The sequence below is a fragment of the Crocodylus porosus genome, unplaced genomic scaffold (assembly GCF_001723895.1).
Source record: "Crocodylus porosus isolate Cpor-Errol unplaced genomic scaffold, CroPor_comp1, whole genome shotgun sequence".
NCBI classification, from domain to species: domain Eukaryota; kingdom Metazoa; phylum Chordata; order Crocodylia; family Crocodylidae; genus Crocodylus; species Crocodylus porosus.
The window spans coordinates 127,775,834-127,781,028 of NW_017728886.1; the positions used below are offsets into that span (position 1 = coordinate 127,775,834).

Below are 5,195 nucleotides of genomic sequence, written 5' to 3' on the forward strand. Positions count from 1 at the left end.
GGTGCTCAGGTGGCCGTAGCCATGCCTGGCCCTGTGACCCTTTCTTGGGTCGTTTGCCCCACTGGACAAACTGTGGCCCTCATGGGCTGGGGTGCAAAACCCCGTACACCACGCCACTCTGGTGCAACACCACACCTCTCTGGTGCAAACAGCAGTGCCCCGCTGGCACCGCTCAGTGTGCCACTACTGGGCACGTGGGGCCCCCAAATTATTGGGGAGCTCCCGTGAGGCCTCCTCTCACCCTTACAGCCTCACCCGGTCCTCCGGTGTAACTATAACCGAAACCCGAGCCACCTGGCTATAACATAAACAACACAGAGCCTCCCCGCTCATAATGCAAACTCCAAGCCCCTCTAGGGCTCCCAACCCTACCTCTCTTCAGGGTTCACTCCTCCCTAGCATCATTGCGGCCGGTCAGCAAGGTAAGGCTGCAACCACCAACTCTGGCCGCTCAGCTCAGCCCAGCCACAGAGTTCCTGCGGCTGCCAGAAGGGAACTGCTAGCTAGGCTTTGGCCTAGCTGTTTATAAGGGCCTGGCCCTGCCCCCTCCTGACCACATGACCTGCCTGGTTGCCCTAGCAACCCCCATCTGTAGTGCTCCAGGGCGCTTCAGCAGCCCTATTCCTCCTGCTAGTAGCAGGCACCCTGGTGCCCTGCTACAGTAATATTAAAAATAATTAAGCCAAAAAAGGGCTTATTTTCCTTATAAAAAGCAAAACGTTACTGTTACTTTCAAAATGTTAATAATGACCTTTGTAAGCAAAAGTAGTAGTTTAAAAAGGTCCAAGTTGTTTCAAGGGCTCATGCTTAATGGCAAGAAAACATAAAAAGGTGTATAAAAGTAATATGATGAATAAAGTCCTAATGTCACAGTGACCCTGTCTAGCAGAGAATCCCAAGTCCTAGTATTTGGCAGACTTCCATTTCCTTCACTGTATGTAAGCAACAGCTTGGAAAGATATGGCCAAATAATCACCTATGAATACTAAAAACAGTTGTCGTGAGAAGGATTTTTGCCAATGGTCCCTTTCTCTGTAATAAAGTTCAACGCAAGTCACTCTTGAGTATCATTACTCTAATTTTTAAAGAATCATTACTCTTAATTTTTAAGAATTCTAAGATTAATCAGTTTATTGAAAATTATAGTTGGAATAGGAAGTTGAGCTTTAAGCTGATGTAAGTCAGCTTTAATTTTTCCTCTGTCATTTGCTGATTGTCCCTGTTTGAGAGTTCTGGAGGGTGTTGGCCAGATGGTAAAAATAGTGGAATTTGTTTCTAACATTACTAAGCTTGTTTGCTGCTGTTGCTGTGTGTGTATCACTGGAAGGACTAATATTGGTGAGGCAGTGAGCATGGAGATGTGCTTATTCTGCAACTGAGTTTTTGTCGCATACAAATCTCTACAGCAATTCAGAAGTACAACGAAACTCCAAGGGTAACAATAATAAAGCACTACAAAACCTGGTTGAAACTTGAATTGACTTCAGTTTCTTAAAAGGGAACAACTTATTTAAAGTTGAGTTAACTTTGTTTATAATTAATATATCAAATCTGCTTTTCAGATGTTGTTAGCACTTAAAATATTGGACATACAAATTTATTTTCCAGAATTTTTTAAGTATGTTTTCACGTCGGAATATTCTGAATCCACTCCAAATAGAACTCTCAAAATGAGGTGACATGATGAGTGAGTCAGAGCCTTGGTCTTATTTTACTTACAACTACTAACTTAACTACTAACAGTGCTTCCTGTAGGTTAAATTTGAGCTAAAAATACAGATGAGGTAATTTGTAACTGCTTGCCTGTACCTTTGTGTGTAGAGAAGGAGCAGACTGTAGGCACTGAGGCTGTTAGTGTACATTTTCTACAGAAGAAATAAACTTACATATGTTACTGATAGATGTGTGAGTACTTGCAGGTCAGAACTACAATAAAATGCAAAAGGAAAAGAAATGTAAGTTGCAAATGCAGACAAGATACTACTGGAAGAAGTTAGGGTGTGCATAGACATAAACTTGGGTATAAATATCTGTTATCTATTCATAATCATCAGGGATTTTGATAAAAATGGCAAATTCTCTCATTAAAACCCCCACAATATGCATTTTACATCTCTCCCACATGCGTGTGTGTGTGTGTGCGCATCTACACCACACCACACCACACCCTGTATATGCTGCCAACCCTGCTGCTGGTGGGTGGGCAGGAGGTGCCTCATGGGGGCTTGTGGCAACATGGGGCTTGTGGCAGCGGCACTAAACTTCCTTGCCTTATTGTGCAGCTGTGGAGGCCCTGGGGGGAGGGCAGCGGAGCCTGGAGCCTGAGGCCACAGTGGGCTGCCTGCCCTGCCTCGCGCACAAATTTTGGGGGCATGTTTCCCCCTGTTGCTCACCAGGAATGCATACAGCTGTGGGGAGCCAGTCCCCCCTGCCACACCCTGATGTGTGGCTCTGTCCTGCTCCCTATGTGGGCCCTGCAATTGCACATTCTAGTCCCTGAGCCCCATGCACTGCCCCAGCTGGGCAGCAGCCCCAGCCCAGTTCTGCCCAACTCCTTCCCTCACTGGGTGGGGGGTGGGCCTCAAACCTCCCAGCCCCCAGGCTGACCTGTGGGGAGCTACTTTCCAGGCTGCCTGGCAGCCATGTGCATGTGTACATGTGCACGTGCACACGGTGCCCCCTGCTTGACTGCCCTTCTCTTGCTCCCCCCATCCCTTGCAGGCTAGAACTTTACCAGTCTGCAAGGGAAAACCCATGGTCTTATATCTTTCTCATTTAAAAAAGAAAATCCATGCCTTTCTCAGAAAATGAGAAAAATCTGTGTTTTACTGCATTTTTCCATAGTAAACAGGAAACCTGAATCCCTGATAATCCTAATAAAATAGTAATGGAAAGAAAAAAGCTAATGTAATGTAAAGAAAATGTGACGAAAATTGACCGTATCAGAAATTGGCCTGATGTGATCAATAATTTGGCTGATAAGTACATGTAGCACAGCACATCGGTGGTGAGGAACACTTATCAGACTTATCAGCCGGACGCAGCTTTTCAAGCTGCCAGCCTGCATAGATACAGAAATCCAATTGGGATTAGCCAATATGCCTCCTTAAAAATTGGCTATAGGTACTGGCCTCCAAAATCCCTATCAGTGCACCCCTAAAAAGAAACTTAAACTTCTAACTTTTAATTGAATTAGCCCAGACGACACAGTTAATTAGTGACATTTAGCAGACATATCATAAACTGTCATGGATCTGTGTGTCTATGAATGTGCCATAAACCAGAGGTTGGCAGCCTGTTGCCAGTGCAAGCTGGAGCTTGCAACACAGCTGTGGCTGTGAGATGGAAGTCTCCACTCCTTAGGATGGCCAGGTGCCTACATTCACTTTTGCTACAGTGTTATGCATCACTAAGATATACTCCAACCCCAAAGATATAACTAGGGACCTACCTAACTTGTGGCAAGAGAAAGCAAATTTTATGACTTAGTTGAGGCCCAAAAACCTGATTTTGCAGTTATTTTGTGGTGTCCCTACCTCTCAGTGCTGGTTGGTGGAGAGGCATGAGGGGACAGCTGCCATCTTGGCAGCCTTTTTGCTGCCCCACCAGCCTGTGCCTTCTCTTGTTGGGTGGGCTGCAAGGTGGCCCATAGTGGCAGCGAGGACACCTGGCTCTCACTGGGGAGCCAGCATATTATTTTCAGTAAGCTGGGTTTTTTGTTTGATTTTTCTGGTAAATTGTGGCCAGTGCCATTTTTTTTTTTTTTTTTTTTTTTGCAGAGATTGTTGTGTTTTGTGGTTTATGCAAAAATTCCAAAGCCATGATTTAGGTAGCTCCCTAGATATAATTGTGGAGAAAACAAGCCTTCTATCTAAATTTGATTTACCATTAACTTCTATTACAAAGCCTCAATTTCTCATTGCATAGCCTGTGTGTATAAGACTCACCTTAATTCTAGATAACTCTAGATGATTTTTCCTTAAAAAAGCATATAATTCACCAGAATAATATAATATGCAGTGGGCTCATTTTAAAGTCTGTTTTGACCAAATCTTTCAAGTGAGGGCATCTGAATTAAAGGATTGTACAGAAAATTGAATGTCAAGTATGGGTGAAGGTCAGGGTTCAAGGATGGAAAGAATCTTGAAATGGGGTATATTATACTAGACTGTGACTACCAGACTGCACGGTACTTTCAGTCCCCGTTCTCTGAACTGAGTCCCTTGGAGGTAGCATACCAGGAAAATGTTAGGTTCTGATAAGTACTTCTGTATAGATAATTGAGGTTGCAGAAAAGTAGTGAGAGAGGGGGAAGAAAAGCTTAGGAGGAGGAGTGCCAATTATTAAAGAAGCTCGGGTAAAAACTTCTGCAATTTGGCTACTCTCTGTACAAACAGAAGCGAGAAAATTAGTTTTCGTAGAAAATCTTGTCCCTAAAAGTTAAGGTGGCTATATGTCCTCTTTTGGTTGGGACAGTTGGATTTCAAAGCCTGGTCCTGGTCAGCTGTTGGGAATTATAATGGGGGTCTCAGAAATGTGTGGGTATGGGGTACAGTCTGGCTGGGAGCCTATGTGGTGCAGAGCTCCTTGCAGGTGTGCGGCAGGCACTGCTGTCTGCCCAGGATGAAGCTCTGCCCCTGCCAACTTGAGAGCACTCTTTCGCTCATTTTGAACTTGAAACAACGAAATCAAAATGAAACGAAGGACTTCAAAACAGCCTTGAAACGAAACAAGGGCATTTGAAATGTTTCAAAGCTGAAGCTGGGCTTGCTTGCAGGGCAACAAAGTAAGGAGAGGGAGGGGGAAGAGGGAGGAAGGACTGCTCTCATATTGACTGTGTAGCTGGCCAGTGACTGATCTTTCCCTGGGGTCCCTTCCAATCCCAGTGCCCTGGGGGAGGGATCGAAAAACAGCATAAAAAGCAGCATTGCTTGAACTGAGCCGCTTTCTGCTTTGGGGTCAGTTACTGAGCTGTATCTTCCAGTAGCTCAGCAGATGGACAACAATTCATTTCCTACTTGCTAGCCTAGCAAGTGGGATTCATCGATACCTTTTGCATTCTATACCCTTTTATTTTATTATTATATTCATTTATTCATTCCTTTCAGTGTATTCCTCCCCCAAAATCCTCTTTTTGGTTTTGTTAGTCTTCTTTGATTCTTTTTAAATCTGTGCTTTCTCTCACATGGTGCATT

The 5,195-nt window shown here is 44.4% G+C and overlaps 1 protein-coding gene across 3 annotated transcripts in view; it reads left to right on the forward strand.

The window, feature by feature from the left end:
* TRIO (trio Rho guanine nucleotide exchange factor) overlaps positions 1-5,195 on the forward strand; it is a 386,796-nt gene that overhangs the window by 45,719 nt on the left and 335,882 nt on the right. The gene's annotated exons all lie outside the window — the stretch shown is intronic.